The sequence below is a fragment of the Falco cherrug genome, chromosome 5 (genome assembly GCF_023634085.1).
Source record: "Falco cherrug isolate bFalChe1 chromosome 5, bFalChe1.pri, whole genome shotgun sequence".
Lineage (NCBI taxonomy): Eukaryota > Metazoa > Chordata > Aves > Falconiformes > Falconidae > Falco > Falco cherrug.
In genome coordinates, this window is record NC_073701.1 from 15272376 (window position 1) to 15294827 (window position 22452).

The window sequence follows — 22452 nt, forward strand, 5'->3', positions numbered from 1 at the left end:
CTCAGAGAAAAGCATCCTTCCTTTTCTCCCTCATTGGACCAGATCCTTAAACGACCTACAGCTATCAGAGGACTGAAAAAGACCGGTGAACCTGAAGCCGATCTATATTCCCAGCAAAATTCTAAACAATCTGTCCTGCAAAGGTCACTGAGGCCAGCTGAGAAATATGAACGTGAGTCAGTCCTGTGTGTCTCTCACATGTACCACCCTCCAAACCCCATAAAGTGAGCGTGCAGCGAGGGAGCCAGCTGTAGAAGAGCTCCTACTGGCTTAGAATAAGCGAGATACCATACAAATTCCTTCTCATTTGGAGAACCTTAAAACAATTTGCTAACAATATGTTCCACAGCATATCTGGGAGACCATATATTTTTGTATTTATCTTATGGATAGCTAAACTAAAATGTTTTCCACTTGTCAAAGACCTGGAAAAAATCACCCGATTCCCAAGAATCTTGTGCTGTAACTACAAGAAAGGCAACCCTATTTGCTATCCTCACCTCTTTAGTTTAGTATTTCCCAATAAAATATAGTCACCCCACACCTGTGTAGGTCTATCCATGTCAAGGATTTCGGACTCCTTTAAAAATTGCAAAAGATATAATTCAGCAATAACTATCCCGCCCCTTCAGTGTAGCTGTTTGGAATAAAATGTAGCCACTGTTCCACAATCCAACTCTGTGTAGTAATCTCTAACAGAAAGTGAACACTGTCAAAATGAACTGTGTGGAAAAACTATTAGCTGATATTCATTGTACAATAATCTAAACCATAAATGGTGGAGAATATAAAACTCATCCCAGCATTTGTTCTCTTTTCTCTTGACACTTCCAGTTTGTTTTGCATAACCGTACCTACATTGCAATTGTTCTTCCACCACATTTTTCTCTTATTAAGGATTCTGCATCCAATTCCAAATACTCCATCGAGCTGCATCTCTTTTTTCGTAGCCGGAGGGCTTGGCTGGACACTGTGGCCACAAAGACCTTCTTGGATTTCATAGAGGCGAATCTTCCTTCTTTCCACCTCCTCCCTCCTCTCTCCATCAGCTCAAAGTTTTACAGTCCCATCCAATTCTGACTCTTTTGGAACAGGTAACTTCTCTGCGGTGTGCAGAATGATTCAGAAGGGTGGGTTGTCTTTTAAAAAATGGTGCCTTACAGGAAACTGTAATGATACTTTGCTTTTAATGTCAGACAGGAACACTGCTCCAGCTCTCCGCCCTCTGCTTAACAAGTCCATTGTAACACAACCTAAAAGCACAGATCTATTAAACTTTCGGGAACAATGGACACCATACATTTTCTCCTAGGCAATCAGTAGAAAGTGAAAGAGCAAAAAGTGTTTAGAAGATAAGGAGAGAGAGAGAGGCTGGGGATGGCCTCACTGAGCTATTGAGGGATAATCCACCCATTGCGTAATATTTCTATGACAAGTGTTAATGGGTTTTAAATGTCAGGTGTTGTAGCATAACCCACTGTCTACACAAAGAAGTAACCAATATTTTTTATTTGCTTACACAAAAATAGTCACCCTCCTGTCTTTCCCTTCTGAACAGCAGCTGGCTGGGGAGCATGTGAGTGGGAAAGAGGTGTTGCAGTCTGCCTTGCTTAGCGATCTAATGGAGAAGAGTATCCTGAATTCACAGTAGGCTGCTCTGTGGGAGGAGGAGTGAATGTCCTTCCCTCCTTGATAACAGGATTAATGCCAATCCCACACATTTGTGTGTGTTCTGAGGCAGATTTCTCAGTACAAGCCCTCACCATGAGCTAGCATGGCAGAGGCAGCTGCACGGTGTAATGCTGTGACCTGTCCTGCTCCCCTAGGCGTGAGCTTGAAAGTAAATGTGCATATTTGTGTACATGTGCCTATGTGTGTGTGTAAATCACTACAGTTAGGTGTCCTTGTGCTACTGTAATTAATTATTGTTTTACCTCTGTTATTTTATTTTTTTCTTTTTGGAAACCTCGGCTAATTAAAACAGTAACAAAATGCTTATGCTGTAGCTAGTCCTTTCCAAAGTCATAGCTCCAGCAATGTCTACAGAAGTATATGCCAGTGTTCTTGATTCTCATCCACTTTTAAAATATCAGTTTCTTCTTGCAAATGAAACATACATATATATACACACACATATACAGCCTGGACAGCAACAGTAAGGCCTGTCCCTGAGTCATTTCTTTGACGTTTAGTTCTGAAAACCATCTTTGGCAGTCTTTCAGGGCCATGTGGTAGCCAGGGCCATGTCCAAACCACCTGAGTTTGGACTTCCCTGTTTGCAGTCAGCACTTTGATTGTTAATTCACTACAGATGTCTGACTTCTAATCTGGAAGGATCTAATGCCTTGGGTGTACCTTGTTAGCATGCAAGTCTCTCGCAAAAAAAAAAAAAAATCCATGCAAGTTCCCCTAGATAATATTTAAAGATGAATTATGAAGATGATTGAAACAATACTTGAAAACACTCTCTTTTTCCAAATATTGTGTGGTGACGGTGTGCCTTTCATATCACAATAGTCCAATTAAAACAATTTAAAATACTAGAAAGGTGAACTAGCCATTTAGAAAATGAATCTGATACTGACATGTGCTGTACTTCCGTGCCCATAACGCATTATTAAATTTCCTGACACGGTCTAGGAAAAAAGCTGTGTGTATGTCAACAGTTACACAGAGGGTGAAGGCGCATGGAATTCCAGGGATGGAATAATACAGCCTTGTTGGCTTTGGCAAAGTACAATCTTTAGTGATGAAAACCTGAAAAATCTGGGGTCAGTCCCACAAAGGCTTGCACATACGTTTATCTTTATGCACAACTCATGTGTGCAAATCGTTACAGCATTTGGCCTCTGACACGGCTGCTTCAGCAAAGTTCTGTACTGTAAAGCCCAGGGTGTGATCTTGTCCTTACTGAATGAAGTCAGTGGGACTTTCCGAGTGAGCAGTTATTTATGTCAGCCAGCAGAGCTGGCCCACAAGTGGCTGAAGCAGTAAATTAGCTGCTCAAATGTTGTAAACTTTCAAATAGTGCTTTCCTCTAACTTCAGAGGGAAAAAGGGAATCTTTGAATAGCGGCTCTATGCTATTTTTCATTATTATATTATTTACTGTGGTATCATCCCAAGGCCCAGATGAGGTTCCCATTCAAGGCTTCTTTATACCACAGTTAAACAAGCAATCACTGTTTGGATTCTAACCAACTTCTGTATTTTTATAGAGAGCTTTAATTCTGAAACCTTGAAGTAGTATAGGCTTAATGAGGAACATTGCCATACCTAGCAAACCTGGTCCTAATACCAGTTCCAGCACTGGTTTAGGCAGGAGTGGTAGATAGCTCAGTCAGTTGTCTTCTGTTCAGTGTCACTCTTCGTACCAAGACACGTACTTGAAGTTTACACAGTGATAGAAGTAATGATTTTAAACAGCTTTTATTATATGAGACAGGAGTGCTAGAGCATGAAGACTTATAGGTATTTAAAAAAATATTAAAAAAAAATATTAAAAAAAAATATGTAAATAACTACCTGAAAAGATTGCTTTTATTTTATATTTACTGCAAAAGAGCCACAAGACATCAAGCAGATGACGACGAGGCTGTTGGGACACAAGCATTCGGTTGCTGCATCTGGCATTAGCATGGGATGGCAGAATCACTGATCAGGATTTAATTTTCATTTCTTGTCCTAATTTGCATTTCCTATTACTGTTGTTGCATTTCAGCCCTGTGGGTTTGGGATCTGACCAAAAGCCAATAGAAAGCTCAAACCAGTAAAAGTCCAGCATTTTTTTCTCTCCTCCGGAAAGAAGCGAACAAAAATAAACACCCTCCCTTCCTGCTCTTTCCCCTCACGCATATACCTCCTTGAAAATGTCTGCTCCTCAGGAAACAGGCAGGAGTAATTAATAAGGAATCATTTGTGTCTTATTTAGAGGAGACTCTGGCCACAGCTTTTCCTTCAGTCACTCACAACAATGAAACGGAGGAGGGTGACAGTGTGTCACTAACAAAGAAAAAAAGGAGGGGCTGAAGCCCAAGTACCTCACAAGAATGGCTTTGAATCTTTGTGTCCATGTGGGAAGAGCTTCCTTGATACCTCTGCTTAAAAAGAAAAAAAGAAAAAGAAAAAAAAAGGGGGGGGTGTGAGGAAATAGGGAATAGAACAGCTTAATGTCCTTGTCCTTTCAGGGTTGAGTGAAATGGAGGAATCAGCAATCGGGTGGAATTGTAAGAAAAAACCAAACAGATGAACTGGTGGTCCACCATTCCTGTGCTCTATGTTTATTTTATGAAAAAATAACAGCAGCCCACCTAGTCATAAGGAGTTTTATTTGGTGTTTGTAACAGAATTGGTCCCAATGGGACAGTGCAGCCTGGTTTTATGTGGCTGTGTAATGAGGCATCGTCGTATGAGAAATTGGCACAAGCTGACAGGGGACCTTGATTTCTGTTTGAAATCGTTCAACTTACAGTTTTTAAACAGCTGGCTAAATTGGCTAATGTGAACGAAGTCATAGGTTATATTCCTGCCTGATCTGAGAAGTACATCTGCGATTGCTCCTTGCCACGTGCAACACGTGTGCAGAACACGCACCTCGCCATGCCTGAACACCCAAAACACGCAGCTTCACACAAGGCTCTGAATTACAACATGTCGGGGGGAGAGACTAGGGGTAAGACAAGATGCTTTACTTCCTTCAGATCATAATTATAGGGAAGCAGTTCAGAACATCCAGATTATGTTATCCGGCAGTATGATTTAAACGTAGCTTCACCCCCAAACAATAAATAATGTACATTTGGTGGGCATGAGTCATCACTCTTGCAACAGCGTCTGTGGTGCTCCCTGCTTTGTACCCGTCACACATTAACATGTAAATGAAAAATAGTTCTTATTAAAATTTGAATTCGTATGAGAGAGCTCATTTAGAGACATCGGTTTAGAGCAGTCTCCTTCCCCGAGGTCAAAACCACCTGCTGGACCGCGGAGCTGTGGCGCCAGAGGAGGGAGGGAGAAGAGGAAGCTTTAGCCATCTTTAGAGAAGGGAGCCCGTAAATCAGCGTCCATCTTCCCCTCCCGAAGTTGCTTTGCCTTTGCCTCGGCGGGGCAGGTGCTGCGGCTGCAGCACCGAGGGCACCCTGGGCGCGCAGAGGCGCTTGCGGGTGGCCGCTTGCGCGGGCCGGGGGCGCGCACGTTGCGCTGCCCGCGCCTCGCGGAGCCACCCCGCAAGAACGCGGGCTGCGGCTGCTCGCACCGCGCTGCGCTCCCGCGGAGCGGCCGGGCCCGGGCTCGTCTGACGCGCAGCGGGACGGGCCCGCTGGGCTCCCGCGCGGTGGCGGAGCGCGGGGCTGGCGCGTGCGTCACGCCGCTCCCGGGGGGGCCGTGCCAGCGCCTCGCGCAGCCCCGCCGCACGCACCGCGGCGGCCCCGCTCCGGCCGCGACGGGCGGGCGCGCAGGTGCGGGGGGCAGAGCCGCCGCCCGGGGCTGCTGCCCCGCTCCCCCGCCGGGCCACCCCCCTGTAACGCGTGTTCTGGGGAAGTCCCAGCGCAGGGGCCTCTGGCCGCGGCTTCCCGGAGGGCGAGCGGCCCCGCGGGACGCGCTGATCCCCCCGATTAAAGCGTCCCCTGGGAGGATTGCTGCTGAACAGGCTGCCGAACGCTCCCGGAGTAATTTAAAAACACCGAATCTCTATTTTATTAACGTAATGCTCTTAAAATTGAAAGTACGCTTAATCCCCGGCGCCCTCGTAACGAGCGGGGGGTGGGGTGCGGCGCGGGCTCGGGTCACCGCCCGCACGCCGGCCGTTGGGAGCCGGGCAGCGCCCAGCGCCCCGCTGCAGCGCCCCGGGGGCGCCGGGGGAGGGGGGCTCGGGGCGGGGAAGCCGCCGAGCTTCGCCCGCCGTCCCCCGCGAGAGGAGCGGGGCCGCCGCTCGCCGGTGACAGAGCCCAACTTCAGCGGGGAAAGCCGCCCCGCGGGCACCGGAGAGCGGCGCCGCACAGCAGCCGCACCTGACCCGCTAACTCCCCCCCCCGCCCCGCTCCCTCCCGCGGGAGGGCGGGGGGCGGCTGCGGCGAGGCACAGAGGCGGCCCGTCTCCTCGGCGGGGCGGCCAGTGCCGGCAGCGCCGGGCGACGCGTATCTCCTCAGCGAGCCCGCCGGAGAAGGAGGAGGAGGAGGGGGCGGGGGGGACTGGGGCGCGCCCCGCGCGCCCGTTAGTTGTCACCTCCATCGGTGATGCCGCGGCGACCGCCAGCGCTGCCTCCACCCTCCACCCCCGGAAGACGCCGCCGGGCTTTCCTGAGGTGAGCGGCCACCTCCGGGGGTCTGCGCTCCCGTCAGCGGTATCCCGAGCGGGGCCGCCCGCTCCGTGCCCCGCCGGGCAGGGAAGGGGCGCTGGGTGCCCGGGCGGGCGGGGAAGTTTGCGAGCGGGACGGGAGAGCGGCACGTCCGCTCCTGCGCCTCGCCTGCGGTAGAGGGGACGGGCGTGGGCGTGGGGAGGCACCTGGAGAGCCGGCCCCAGGTGGGGGAGAGCAGCTGGCTGGGGTGGAGGCGGAGGGAGGGAAGTGGAGAAGCTGGGGCGGGCGGGGGAGCCGCGGACAGGGGAGATGGGGAAGCAGGCAGCGGCTCCTCCCGAGCAGCGGCGCCTCGCCCCCCGGGTCGCGGAGTGAAGCACCGCGCTCCGCTCCGGGAGGTCGGTTCCGCTGCCGGCCCCGCCTCGGCGGCGAGTTTTCCTTCGCGGGCTTCGCCGGGCAAGTGTTGGGAAAAGTGGCCGTGCCCTGGGAGCGACTTAGCGCAAGGTGGGGCTGATTCTGACGGGGGCTGCGGAGGGCTGGGGCTGTGTGTGTGTCTGTCCGTCTGTGTGGTGTCGCGGATCGCGCTGGACCGAGCGAGCCCCGTTCGCTGCCGGGCGCTACCTCGGAGGGACCTGGAGGCGCCGTTCCCGGTCCCCGATAGCGCCGCGGCGGCCGGGCCGGCCGGAGCGCAGCAGCGGCGGGAGCCCTGCCCGGCCCGGCCCGCCCTGTCCCCGGCGCGGCTGGTGGTCGCTTGCCGCTCGGAAACTTTGCGGGGCCGAGGGCGCCGGGGCGGCGGGTGAGCAGCGCGGCTCGGGGACCGGCGGAGAGCGCACGCCGCGGGATGCCGGTCTTGCTTGTTTACCCGTTATCTAGGCTGCTGGCAGTAGGTTTATTATGTGTGTGTTTGGGGTTTGAATCAATATTTATTTACAGGACTTAAGTATTAATCACTCATGTCTTGGAAAGCTCATTAGTGGGGACTTGTTTCCATGACAACAGGACCCCTCTGTGTCTTCAGGGTTATCTATTTGCCCGATTTAATTTTTTTTCTTTTCATGAAGCGTATTTGTACTAGTACTGTGTTTTGTCACCGAGGAGAAAATAAAGGAATTAAAACCTGCATGATCCTGTGGCCTCTATTCAGTGTTCCTCTAATGCTCAGTTATTTCCCCAGCCTTAATTCACGATATACGGATGGGACTAAGCAAATGTGTGAGTTATACAAGGTTTCTTAATACTTCTTTTAGTGCCTTACCTCCTTTAGCTGTAAAGCAGAGACTAACATACGGTTTGACTTGTCTGCTGTTCAGAGTACCCCTTAGACGTGTTAGTACTGAAAAAGGTGATGTCTGTTGCCTTTTTGTTTGTTTACCATTTAGTAGCCCTTTGAGAGGCATTGCGTTGTGGTCTCTGTAGTTTTATTGGTACAGCAAAGCTGGGTATCGGTAGTGACTTACTGTGTAACTTTGTCACCTTCTTGTGGTGTGACCTTGACAAGTCTTTTAACTTCTTGATATCCCACCCTGTGTCAACAAAAGGAAATGCCCACTTGCACCTGTGAAGCGCTCCAAGTTAATCAAGCTAAACTCTTCTAAGACAGAATACTGTTAAAACAATGTAGTAATCATGTCTTAAACATCTGTCTTCCCCAATGATACAGGTGAAAATCCCCCTTTATTTAACATAGCACAGCGGTGTTAGCTCTTCAAATGATGTGTGCCCTTACCATCCAGCTGAAATCAGTGATTCTAATCCTTTTTATGCTAACAACCAGTCACTGCTTTCCTGGGTTAATTTAATCAGTCTGGTAAAAAGAAGAGCCTTTAGCATTCTTAAATTTGTAGGACTATCTGCTATGACAAAGAGTGTACACCCAGTGAGAAGACAGAACAGTGAGAGAAGAAAAGACTGTAAAATTAACTGACAATCTTGATTCCTTAGTGTTGCAGCTTGAGAAGGACTTTTTTTTAGAAAGAGAGTAGAGCAAGCACACACTTTTAAGTTAACTGTATAGCAAGTTAAACATCTGAAACTGTTCTACCAATTGTCATAGCTTTCCGAGAAACATTTTAATATGTTGTGTTCTTTTAAGAAGCATTGGGAGTGTATAAGAAATGTTAGAATATATGTCAGAATACTGCCTAAATGTTAGAAGAATGTCAGAATACTGCCTGAGAGATGTTCTGTTGTGACCATTTTAGATGACAGGAGTAGTAAGTTAGAATATTAGGGGAGCTTCAGTAAGAAGCATACATTTTTCTTCTTTCTTGAAATGGTCTTATGAAGTGAATGAACTATTACAAAGTAACTATCTCTTCCATACTTGTGAAGAAGGGTCTATGCCTAGCTCAGTTCAGCAAAGTGCTATAACATATGCCTCATTCCAAATGCATTAGGTTCTATAACATCAGTAGGCAAATTGCACGTCAGGCTTTTATTGGAATATTCTAAAAGGTCTGTGACCTTGACTTTTGTATTCTGGGTTTTTTTAGCAGCATAGTAGTGAGAACATCTGTCTGAAAATATTTCTTGGGAATTGAGGACCGTTTGATCATTACTAGCTCGTAGTTACTAGTGAAGTAATTTTATGACAATCCCATAAAGAGAAAGAAAGAAAAAGAAATGACATCTTAGTCAGCATCTCATCTCCTTTGGATGTCATTGACTTAAATTTCCGTACTGAACTATTAAAGTTTCACTACTTAGTGCTGCACAGTCAATAGAGGTAGAGAGAAAGTGATCTAGGTTTTACTCTGTGCTTTATGTCTTCTTCAAAGCTCAGTCTCTTGTTACTAGTGGTAGAGCAGATACTCCAGTTCAATTCTCAGACCCTTGTTGCCAGGAGAGGGGAAAAAAATTGCATCATTTTATTTTTTAAGACTGATAACAGGGCAGCAAAAAAGGTAATTCATAAGAAGCCTGTTTTAAGTGATTATTGTTCTGAAAAATAACTGTAAGATTGTAAGAAGACATTTGAGTATATGAGATGCCACTGGTAGTGGTGTTCTTTTTGAGGGAGTGAAGAAAAAGTACATAGATCTACAGGCATGAATGATGATACTGGTTTTTGATGTATTTTACTCAGTATTATACCAAAATAACTTGGATATAATGTACACTGGGTTTCTTAAACAAAAGTGCTTCTAACTGTTCATATTTAAGTTATATATTGCTCAAGCTGCATATTGCTTAAACTTTGCTGGCATGTAGAAATAAACTTAATAGTCTTTGTTTTTCTGGTGTTGGAAGTCCCTCAACTGGTTTGGTGAATTAAGATACTGGACCGGTATTTAGTGGGGGTGGTTGAGCTCTTTCCTCTGCAACTTGTCTACTCTGGACAAGTCACTTTACCTTTCTATTTCACCTTTTTTCTAGTCATCCTTCCCCTAGTTATCATTCAGTCTTGTTCATTTGGAGTGTAGGATCTTCAGTGTAGAGACTTATTACGTGCATGTATTGTGCTCGGACAGATATCTGTTGGGGCAGCAAAATGTTACAGCAGTACAGTAACTAGAAATGCTAGCCATCATTTTTCCAGTATCAGTCATTGTGGTCTTCATGTGATCATTAGTTACTACCTCTCAGTAGTGGAGATGTAATGGATGCATTGTTTCTAGTGCTAGTTCCATAAAATTACTTTGCTAAATACAGTTGAAGAAAACAGCTTTTGGAGAAGTTCAGAGACCTGTCCTCCAACGACTAGAGAGTGAATAATGGCTCGTTCCTGCTTTTCCTGAACACCTATGTTTGCTGTCATGTGGAATGTACTGGTTTTCTGAATGTAAAAACAAGGCAATCGTGAATTTAAAATATGAGTATTAGTGGCAAGGGGCTCATCAAGGGCAGAAACCAGCACCAAATATCCAAAGTGGAATCTTGATTTTTTTTTTCCTCCTTTTTTTCCTTTTCCAGTGTTTTTAAGAAAGGCAGATGAGTTTCCAAGTATACTTTGTGAGCTTATAAAACACACAGCTTCATTGGACAGGAATGAGTAATGGTGTTAGGAAGGTATGACAGCTGTTTCTGTATTATTCCAGTTGGGAGCTTAATTATGTTCTTCATAAATTACTATAAAATGTTTACACTTCAAAATGTGATGTACTTGGTTCAGCTATTTTTTTTGTTTTTGTTTGGTGTTACTTTTCAAAATCACTATGCTAATTGATACTGATGCTTTCTGATAAACCAGACTTTTAGACTGAGGCAGGGTTATTTCCTACGAAAGGTTTACAGATGAAAAACTGATTTTTATAGAGATCTCTTTTCTGTTACATATGGTAAATTTACTTCTGTCTTTCATCAGAATTTAGCTGACAAAATTAAAACAAAGGATGTATTTTCACATACCAGTGAAAGGTAAAGTAAAACTTCTGCTTTGCACATCTTATTCTTCTTACAAGATGAGGCTCCTTAAATATGAAGATGCAGAAAAGCTCCTTTCTGACCTTTCATTAACTTGCTGTATTTTAATGAACTGTGTACAATGATTTCAGAATGACTCACACTTTTAAGGCCCGAATTTGAAACAACCCAAAGAAATCTGTTTTTTAAAAAAAATATATTTGAAAGGAAACCTCTCCTAGGTCTCTAAAATGGCTAATGTTGCACACCTGCAAGTTCACATGCACAAACTCTCTAGCCGCTTTGGAAGTTTTGGACCTGGGTGTGTTTTCTACTTGCCAAAGAGATGAAAAGAGACATTATCTCAAGTTACTTCCAAATATTTTTATTGCTCGAGGCAATAACAGTGTTCGATAGTTGTAGAGCTTTGCCAATAGTCAATTTCTATATCACTGCAATATAGACTTTAGGAAGTCTGAAGAGGATAGTATATCTTCCTTCTCACAGAGTCCCACTGAACATGGTGTGGCCTTCTGCATGAAGGAACAGAATGCATGAATGCTTTTATAAGGATTTAAAAGTGCAGGAAAAATATGGTACTCGGTGAAGACAAGCATTACAAAAGAGTTATCCAGATACTGGTGAATTGGATAGTAATAGTTAGTGGTCCAGTAAGAGCAGAAGCGAAATCACAGATGTTAAAGTAGATGAAAGCTGAGATCGAGCAGGCCAGCCTGCCTTACTGCTTCAGAAACGCCAAAAGGATTAGTTTCAAAGGCCAAGAAAACGAAGAGCTGTTTGCTGGCCTCTATAGATTCTGCAGTATGAAGTCTTCATTATAGCTGTGCCATTGCCTTGGTTGTAAAGAGTTCATCCACTGGTGATGGGAAATATCAGTGGTGTAATTCTGATTTAAAGAAGCTGAGTAGAGTCTAGAGATAGAAGCAAAAAACATGTGGCAAACAGTTTGTCTTTGCCGTATCATATCTGTGCTCTGGCATCTGGATAATATCCAGTAGACTTCAGAAGCCTCTGTTCTCAGGAGAATCCTTAAAAATCTAAGAACAGCATAGTGCAGCCTTTGGAACAGTTCAGATTGAAAGCACTGGAGGAAAAAATGATTTTATTTTTTTTCTCCTTTCTGATAACTGGAAAAATGCAAGCAAATTTATCTGCTAGCTGTTTGTAGGACACATGATAGATTTCTGCTGTGATTGGTACCCCAGATGCACATACACTGCTTGCCAAAATGCAGAGAGGGAACACGCCACCCCCAAGAAATCAATACACAGCAGGAAAAACAGCATGTTCACCACTTTCAGCTCAGTATATCCTCTGTCAATATATAACGTCTACATAGAGGAACCGCTGAGTATTTATGCGAGGTCGGGTGGCATCTCAACTGTTAGATGCTTCTTCTGAACTGCCTTTTCTCTTCAGCTAGCATAATACAGCGTTGCTTTTGTGGTAGGACTGGTTTGCCTAGGCTGTTCCACTTGCAGGAGGTATGCTCTGAGCACAGTAGTTGACAGGTCCACCTGGCTGGCTGTGCAGGGTTGGAGTCAAGGGGCACATTTGTGATGTTCTCTGGGGATAAGGCAGGGAGGGACCTCACCTCTGCATGTGTAGCAGCCCCAGCCTGCGTGTTTCTCCTTTTGGGTTTCTTGATTTGTAGGCTGACCTTTTCATGCCAGTGAAGCTTAGCAGGCCCACCCAATTTTGTCACTTTATGCCAGGATGTCTGATGTTGCAGACAAGGACTCTTGTTCCTGCTTTATTTGGAGTCAAGGGCAGGCTTCTCACTGATTACCATAGGAACAAGATGTGTTCCCAAACATACTTCAGTAGCTACAAAGAAACTTCCTAACAAAGAACCAGACAGTAACATTACACAAAACATCAAGCATTGTTCTAGGCTTCAGAGCTTTTAACAGTAACATGCTTGCAGACCGAGGGCTGCAAACAACAAATCTCAGGGCATTCCTGGCGGGACTGGAGGATTACCAGCTCTCCTTGGCCCTGAGAAACAATTAAGACTTGATCATGTTACTGATGTAATCCTACTTACTCTAATGGACACCATTCAGGCCCTTTAGATTATATCGGGAATGGAATTCTAGAAGCAGTGAAGTGTGACATAGTAAATCCTTTGTGTAACAGCTATTATGTCAAGCAAAAAGGGCAGTGGGATTTCAATTTACCTGAAGAAGCAAAAGGTCCTTTCCCACACTCATATGGAGACTGTTGGACATTACCAAGGAAAACTTTGGACTGCAATTCTGCTGCTTTGAGCTGTAATACTTTAGTCAGACCAGTTCCGAACTAAAACTCCTGCCCCCCTCGTTCCTGCAGGCATGATTTTTTCTCTCTGCCCCTCATCTTACCCTTACGGACATTCCTATGTTCCACTCGGCAGTGAAACCTGTTCAGTTACGTGCTTTTTCTTTAAGAGGAGTTAAAATGAAAGACCTAGAGCCCGTGGGAAGTAGGGGGTTCCAAAATGTAGCTCACAGATATCTGCAGTTCCTTGCTTACTTGCCAAAATCCCTGTATTCTATTAATTTTGCCACTAGAAAACCATTGTTGTGTCCAAATAAAGCTGTTAAAAGTGCAAGTGGGAAGGCAGTCACTTGAGTCATACATATTATGCATTTGCCATTTATCTTGCACTCCCAAATATAAGAGATCCAGGGCTGCTTTTTCACACAATTTTCTGTTTATGGTAGTCAGAATACCGTTTTCTCTGATTACCAAGTGAGGCATGGTTATCTCCTTATCTTGGGCTGGTTTGGTTTTGTGGTGAACATTTGGGAGATTGCATTTTTTTTTTCCCCTGTAGTGTCCTAACAGCATCAGTGTTTATGAAATTCTTCATCTACTCCCCTGCCCAACAGTTCTTACACTTGTTAAAAAAATAAATAATTAAAAAAAACAACAGAAAAAAAGCTTTGTCTGTAAAGCATGTGGCCAGCATGCTTTCCCATAATGTCACTTCCCAGATAATTCATATTTTAATATTCAAAAGCATAGGCAAAATTCTACAGAGGTAAACGTTTCCAAGCTAATTTGACTGCTTCAGGCGCTTTATCTTGAATGGCACACTACGAATACTCAATAAGCTTTAAAATCCGGAACACTGGCATTGACTTGCGCAGTTGAGGTTGGTTCTTTGTTCCTGTCTTGTTTTTTCAGTATAACCATGGCATGTCATTTGGACAGAAAGCTGCTGAGATAACAGACCAAACTTTCTATTCTAAAGACACAAAATACTTCTATTTCTAAAGGTACCAATATCACAAAACACAAAACTTGAATACAAAGTACCTGAAAGCTATAAAAGACAACGTAAGACTATAGACAGACGGTGTCAGCCCAGATTTTCATAGTCATGAAGAGTGTAATGCTATGCAAAACAAGGGAAATGCTGAGCAGGTGTAAATGGAAACTAACAGCATCTTCTCAAGATGATCTTCATTGCTATTTCGTGGGGAAAAAAACCCAAACCAAAACACTTTCATTCTTCTAAATTTCATGTTGTTGGTTACACCAGCAGTTAAATGCACCTTATAGCTATGTGGTGCAGGAGCCCTGACCTGAATAAAACACTGGTTGCATATCTGGCTTCTAGGGAGAGTTGCTTGCTGACAGATTGGCTAGAATTGAAAAGTCATGAGAGAATTCAGTCAGTGGCTGTTCTCAATATTGAAACCATTTTTATGAAGCAAGTTCAGTATAACCATGCTTGCTATCTTTTCTGATTGTGTGGAATTTTGAGAGTAATTCATTGTGATCCTGTTGTAAAGTGTTGTGACAGGGCAGCATTTCCTTGATTAAGATACTGCTGAATTTTCATTTTTAGAAATACTATTGGCAGGGATTTAGAAACCTGGACTCTAGCCAGAAAATGAACAATCACTGAAGCCAACGATGCATAGAGATTCTATACACAGAAGTTGGGCATTGCTAATTATTACTTTGTGTTGCAGCCTCTCTTGGCCATGTTTGGGCAAATCTGTGAGTTCCGATGTCAAGTAACTGGGTAGCTGTGTAACTGGCTGCAGAGGGATCGCTGTAGCGCAGGGCCATTAGCCAGCGTGGTGGTTACTGACTCATGTCCTGTCCCATAGCCCAGCAAGGACTGGTGGCAAGCAGAAAGGGTCCTGTGGGCTTGGTGCTTTTCTGCTTCTAACCTGTGATTTGTGACAGTCTTCAAGTTATTCTGTTGCTGGAAGAGCAGCAGGGTGTTCAAATCACTATGTGGTCAGCATCTTCGCTGCAAAAATCAGGCTCAGTCACTCTTAACTTCTTCCCATTTCTGTTTCCTTTCTTTTCACTCAGGGTGAGCATCATCGTTCATCTCTTAACTGGTATCACTCAAAAGCAGCTCTCTAGAAACTCTAGAGGTTTTACATAAGAAACATAATTTTACATAAGAAAGCAGCTGACATCATACGTTGCTGATGATAATTGCTTTTTAGGAGCCTCACATACAGAACTCTGTAAATGACAAGCCCATCTTGCAACAGAGAAACAATTCTTTGTTTCAGAGTAGAAGAGCACAGGTGAAGAGTTACTAAACGGGGATCAAATATTTCTGTAACATGGAATAACTCCATGTTACCAAAAAAGTAGGCATGTATCCTACTTTTGTAAGTCCATGGACGAATTCTTACTTATTTGAATGGAAGTAGGGTCAAGCCCTATGTGTCTGAGGGATACTATTGTGAAAGCAAACCCTTGCTGAGTCGCCTCTGCAGGAATTGGGATGCACTCCTGGCCAGTAATCTAAATACAACAATGTGAAATTTATGAGGAGAGGAATTGGCAGTAATAATACTTCTTTTGCCTTTCTACTCTTTATCATTAGCTTCCCACACTTTTGTGTCAGCAGAGAGCTGTTCAGTCCATTAATTGCCTTTTTTAGACAGTTTCTATCTTCTTTCTGATAGTAACATATTCATAGCAAGGAAAGCTCTATCCATCATTAGTCATTTAAGCCCTAAGGCCATAGTCCAAAGCTTACTTCCATTTTTTTTCTAGAATCTATTCTACATAAAAGAAACGAATGTGTATCCACATGCACACATATAGGCATGCATTGTGTAGCTCATTAAAATGAATTTATGTGTGTTCATTTTATGTTTTTGTAATTGGTCTAATGTCTCAGTGATAATACAAGGGGTGGAATGAGGTTAATGGTTATGGCAAATTTTGAGCCAGAGTTTGTAAACCTCATGATTATTTTCTAACTCCACCTAGCTTCTCCCAAAATCCTCTGAGTTTGGACTGCAGTGGAAGATTTGCAGTAGCATGAACATGAGTCCAAAAGATTGTGAACTAAAAAGAACAAAATTTATTACTTTACCTGTTGAGCGTAAGTAACATCACTCTAAGCTTGCTTCAATGATGGAAATGAAATAGGAAATAAACATGTTCATGAGGCTTCACAGTCTTAAACACTTAAGAGATTATTTTTCTCTTTTCTTCTTCTCTGAAGTATGAAATGTAATCCAATAGTCTTAAATCAATGGTGATTATAGTTCAACCTTAAAAGATCAAGCAAGAGCTCCAGCAACACAGGCATGCTTTTCAGAAGCACCCTGTGCTGTGTGTGTCCCACGGTAAGCCCTAATCAAGATTCTTAGTGCCAGGTGCTTTTTAAGGAAAGATAAAAGAGAAGCAATATTCTCAAGGAAGTCAGCACCTTTCTTAAGCAGGATGTGTTTATATTGTCCATTTTGATAATTAAGCTTTAAAAGCAAGCATTGTTTTTCCAACCTTCTGCATAATAATTACAACAAACAATTAAAAGTCTCATATAGAATAATGTAAATGAAACTGTAATGCTGTTGCTTATCATGATCAAAGCTGAGATTTCTCTTCCTTTAGTTTCTGAACTTGCTCTTCCTTTTCTGTTCTGTCTGCCTTGTCAGTCATGTATTCCTCTTTAGGCAGGCTTAGGCAGGCACACAGTGGAGAGTAATGGAACTTGTCACTTATTTTGATTACCAAAGTGAGGGCTGACTGTATTTTGCAGTATACTGGTGTTATGGGCTGGACTGTAGGTTACACCTACAAAGCAGGTGTCCAGCAGCTGCCTGTAAACTTCAAAAATGAGCCAGGCTCTATCTCTAAGAAATATTTATTGTGCCTTCTTCCTTTTCATATCGTGCATAGGAAATGGTACTAGGAACAGCAGCGGTGGTTTTGTTTCATGCAATACTGATCAGAACCAGGAAAATGCTTTACCTGTTTCATGAGCCTAATAGCTATTTCCTTTGCTTTTTCCATTCCTTTTCCTTTCTGTCTAGTGAAGCAAATGTTCTGGTGTTTTAGTTTCAAGAATCAAAACCAAACAAATGTTTATCCCATTTAAATATGAATGTCGTTTCTAATTTTTTCCAATTCATCTGCCAAAACAGCAACAAAAAAAATACTAGTCAGTTGCATAGCCTTATTAGAGAATTTATATCTGGCACAGAGTGCCCCCCCCCAATAACATGGGGTTTGCTGGGAATTGAGATGATGAGCACATGATACAAACAGTTTGTTTGCAGAGTTGTCCTGTCTTCTTGCATGAAAGCATTTTCTGTGATTGAAAAGCCAGAGACTCACAGTTTGAAGAGTTCAGGAAACCACTAAAAAAAAAAGCCCAGAGCTTGTTTTAAGAGGGTATATTATCTATGTCCTTTTTCTTGAAAACAAAGCTAAGACATATGGTCCTCAAGAAACTTGGTATCTTCAGTTTTTAATTCCATAGTGGCTATGGTTATCAAAGAATCACAAACTTTTTCTAGCCCAGTTTCAAGAAGTGCTCTTAAAATATTTTTAAATTTCATATTTTGATAGGTACCTGTTGGATCATACGGTGGAATCATCTCACATGTCGTTTCTATATCCATGCTAAATGCAATCCATCAGTATGATGGTGGTGTTCATTTTGAGGGGGAGGAAGGATGTTACCTAAATTAAATTGCCTGGCTATTAGTAGCAAAGCAGATCCAATAAAGGTAGCTGTGTGTTATATGGCTTGCTACTGCTAACAAATGTAATGATGTAACAAAAACAAATGTAATGATAAGACAAATACAGAGCCTGAATTTTGAAGCACCAAGTGATTATGGATGCAGCTGAAATTCATCAGGATGGCAAATTCTCTGGCCTGCCTTCCCACATGAAAGAGGTCCAGACTTTCCAGCAAGACTAAGCAGAAATGTCAATGATTTAAAATATATAAGCAAGCACTTAAGCAATACTGAAGTTCGTGCTATCACAAGGGTGAAGAATCTCTTAAAATGTAATGATATGAGTAGTTAGCAGCACATCTCCCACACTAGAAAGATGAAATAACATCTGAAGAACGTGCTGCTTTAAGACAGAAGTAGTAAAGTACCACTTAAAAAATGTCTTCTGCGTGGTCTGTTTTCTTATATACCTGCTGTATCAGGTTTTGGTCCAAACTGAGGTTCACCAGGATACAAACCCTCAATCATTTTTAACCGTATAAAGCACAATACATTAGAAAGTATAACTCTCAAAACACCGGTGATAAGCAGGACACAAGGCATAAATATCTATAAAATATTAGATTCCTACCAAAAAAAATCCCACCTTGGGAAGGTTCTCATTATGAAAGCAAAAGGGATCAGCTGCTTTCCTCGAAACAACTTGAGGACTGCATAAGTCTGTTTTTTCTGAAGACTTTATTCTATAGAAGCCAAAAACTAAGCAGTGTGCAGGCTGACTGCTTCACAAGAGTCTGCTGAAGCTTTTGCCTGCTGCGTACCCCGTGCTGGGTCCAGAGCAATTTTAAGTTTAGTCTCTAGACAGTAGTTGTCTATACGCAATAGTAACTGCACATCAGTATGGTGGCTTTGTCCTGTAACAGGAATCTGGTTTCAAGGTGCAAAAGTCTGTTTGAAGAGTTGTCTTGCATGCTCTGACCACGTGTTGTGACTTGATTGTATTCTGTGACTTTAGAATCCAAAGCTGCATCAGCTCTTCAGTAAAGACACGGTGAAGGGTGGGTTTTAAGTATCAAATTGTAAAGTTGGTTTTGGTTTTTTTTTCCTGTAGAACTTGAGGCTATGGTAGTTTGTGTATGCTCAGAAGCAGACTTTCAGGCAGCCTGGAGAATGTCTTCTAGTGCCAAGAGGTTTCACAAAACTGTGATCTTTGCAGCCATCAAAAGGTGACTTTGAAGTCTTGTAGAATAATGCTTTGTTTGGTTTTGTATAGGCATACTGCAGGGGTGGGGAACAGGACAGGGAGACTGGGCTTTGGTGTGGCTCTTTTGGATTGAGCAGATGACACAGAAAAAGCATGTAAGAGTGATTGTTTTGGATCAGGTTAAGCATCCATCTGGCTTGCTGCTGTGTCTCTGATACTGGGCTTGATACCCTAGCCTGTAAGTATAGGACAAATGTATTTCCCCACATATAGCCTTTCAGCTCTTGGCCATCTGCATCATGGGTACTTTCTGCATTAGAGATCATAGTTTTATGTTTAATAGCTGTTGGTGGATGTTTTTATCCATAAAATTTGCTTAATTGTTCTTAAAATATAAGTAAGCTTTTACGTAAAAAAAATAATAATCCAGTTAAACTGCATGCTGTGTGGACAAAGAACCCCACCTCCTTTTGTTCATTTTAGAAGTGCGATCTGATAACTCTGTAATTCTTGTATTATGAGAAGTGAGGCATGATTGTTGCCTATTCAGTTTGTCAATGCCACTTGTAGATTTTTATAGACTTTTATGAGATTCCTTCCCAGCTGAATCTTCCTAGTCTGTTCAAATGGTTGCATACAGAAAACACTCTATACCTCTTACTATCCTTCTCATTCCCTCCTGTTCCCTTTCCAGCTCTAGAGATGTAGGTAAACTGTAAACTAGTACAGTGATATAATGGACTTTTCTTTTGTTCCCTTTTTTCCTCAGCAGCTTGTGAAATTCTAGCTGCTCTCTGACTGCTACTGAGTGCTAAATCACCATCTGCACAGAACTGGCATGCATACTTTTCTGTTTTTATTATAGCTTTCATATCTAAGATGCAGTAGCTCATGCCGTATTGGAGCTCACCATTGTGCAAAGCTGTGAGGGGAGGGGGTTTCCTCCCTGCATTGCTTTGCATTTACCAGCGTGAATTTCCTTTGCCATTTTATTCCCCAGTTACTCAGTATTGTGAGTTATGGATTCTACTGGAATGATTTTTGGGTGAAGGCAAGGAAGTGTTCTGCTAAGCTGTGGATGCTTTGAGGAGGGAGTCAGCTCAGTGTAAGGGAATGTGTACCTCAGGGCTTATCATAGTTTTGTAGAATTGGAACTCTTAAGTTCTCTAAATCAGTCAATAAATTCCTCTATTAAGCCTGTGTGTTTCTTTGCCTTCTGCCAGAGTCTTCGAAGGACTTAATAGGGAAAACCTGAGAGCCAGATGAGGTTACGGAGGAGTAGTGACAGCAGGAATGTGGAAGGTCTGCCTTACTAGTGTTCAGGATCAAGAGCAGCAATGGGAGGAGCAGAACACATGGTTCCAGGAGGTAAGTTGACAAGAAGGAGAGGAAAAGAGACCTGGAATCACCAAAAAAGAGAAAAAAGATTTCTGGTGGAGACCAACCTTTAACTTAGAAACACAGCATCTTGACAGCAGGATGATCAGGTCATGTATTTATGAGCATATAATTAATGAGCAGGTCAGGTATTTAATCAGTTGACAGCAGAAACATTCATGGAATGTGAATGCACTGTGGTCATAATGGTTCTGTAGATTTTTGCTTTTTCTCAAGTTGCAACAGTGAAGCAGTTTTCTGCTATGGCTTTATGCCGTGTTTCTTGTACAGATTTAAAGTTTCTGAGAAAGAAATGGTACTTGGTTTTTGCTCACTATGGAGTATTTTGGTCAGCAGTCGGAATTAGACTCTGTGGTGCTAAAAGAAGGGACTTTCAAAGTGATCTGAATTCCCCATGCTTATTCAAACTGCTTTAAAACCAGAATATGTGTCCTCAGGGATGCAGTACTCAGGCTTCTTGTGTAAGGCAGTCTTAAGATGTGTCTCCTCATAGAATACAAACAAAGAAGAAAAATCTTTAAGGCTGTCAAATCTTCCTTCCCATATAAATTGTAAGTTTTCCCATGTGAAAACTAGCAGAGTCTTCAGTGAGTCACCAGATGCTTAGGGTTTTTCACTCCTTATGTTTTTACCTTGGCTAGGGTATGGGTAATCGTTACCACTTTGGGAAATCAAATTTCAGTTATTGGTGTTGCAAAAGAATTTGGTTAATTGTAGAGTCACAGAGTATGCCTAGACAAAATACTTAAGGGGACTACTATCTAGCTAGTCTTCACATGAGTTTGTCTCGAGACAGAACAACCATTGAACATCAGCAGCAGCAAACACTAGCAGCTCAGCTCAGCTATTGAAGAAAATTGAGTTATTTTTGCAATAGCCCTTTGTTGTGTCATCCTTGTGGTCACCTGAACAGTTTGAAGTGCCTCCATTTTAAAATATAGTGTTTTTATTTTTATTTTAGTCTCTTTACCTTCTTGCTTTGATTTACTCCGTGAATTCTAGTTCTTTCCAGAGCTGTGCAGACTTTCTAGTCATGCTCTTTTGCTGTTTCTTTTAGATTAAGACGTCAGTGTTGTCAGAATTAACCTTTGATATCACCAAAATATCTATGATTTTCCTTTAATTTCCTTCTTTGCTGGGAAAGTAATCTACAGAATACATTCCCTTAAGGGGTACCCTAAAAGCATCCTGTTTTTGTAACACTTTTAGGCATAACCTTGGGCTGCCTAAGGTATAGGAAATACTTGGAATCATTTGTCTGTCCAGATTTCTTCCTTCATTCTCTTTTTATATATTTGATAGGTATTTCTCAGCCAGTGTCATAAATTCTGCCTACTTTTATACTGCAGGTGCATTCTTTGCTTTTATGTGCTATTCCAACAGCCACAGGACAAAAGACTCCCCTTGTAATCAGTGTCCTAAGGCACAGACTGCAGAGTGCTTGAATTTTTTGACCTCTGTTCCGTCCCTTCCTGTAGCCTGTTAGCATTGTCCTTGGACCCTGCATTAGCAGTTCCATATACACAGGAATGGCCTGTCTAGTGAGCAACATGGTTTAACTCAAGTGATGGGTAATTCCTTTTCTTCCATTGCTGCACATTGTACCTCTCTCAGTTCATTTACTTAAGCATTTTATTCTATATTCTCCCATTGTGGAAAAAAAAGTACTCTCGAATCTCAAATTAACTTCTTTCCATGAAGTGTTTTTTAAAAAGTTTTGATACTGTGATTTGGCCAACCATGAAAACTTTTGTATGCCAAATAAAAAAGTAATAAACAACCTGTATGATTTCAGGCTGATAGTCTTGCTTATCTTTTTCTAAAACCCTTTATGTAACTTAAATAGAATGCCTTTGAGTTAATTATGTTATTGACATGGTTCTCATTTGTGTTATATAAGCTCTGGTTCATATATGCTGTTGCTGATGTGACATAATCCCCTTGTAGTCACTGCATCCATTCTTCATATGGCAAGAAGTTATCTTGCTGTCAGTTACCGTCGAACTGTGGGCAACTTTTTGTATTGGAGTTGTGGGAAAATTGCTTTGAGGGGAACTGGAGCAAATTGGGACCCAACATAGGTATAGTATTACAGAAAGCTTTTTAGGGTAAAATACAGTTATCACTTTCAGGGTGGTTGACATACATGAAATCTACTTTACCGTGGCTCCTTAAGCGACATGTCCTGCCATCTTAGCGCATGCTGTTAGGAGTAACGAAGGCAGAGTGGAGACACCATGGCCAGGCTCTGTT

The 22452-nt window shown here is 42.8% G+C and overlaps 1 protein-coding gene across 5 annotated transcripts in view; it reads left to right on the forward strand.

The window, feature by feature from the left end:
- Positions 1-5774: 5774 nt before the first annotated feature.
- The window catches only part of SHISAL1 (shisa like 1), an 86804-nt gene continuing 70126 nt past the window's right edge, over positions 5775-22452 (forward strand). For 4 of the 5 annotated variants that reach the window (XR_008732516.1, XR_008732517.1, XM_027797480.2 and 1 more), the window contains exon 1: positions 5775-6300. The gene's annotated coding sequence lies outside the window, so the exon portion shown is untranslated. Of the gene's footprint in view, positions 6301-6587; positions 6796-22452 lie in introns of those variants that run through there. The other variant, XM_055712211.1, reaches the window with a different exon arrangement.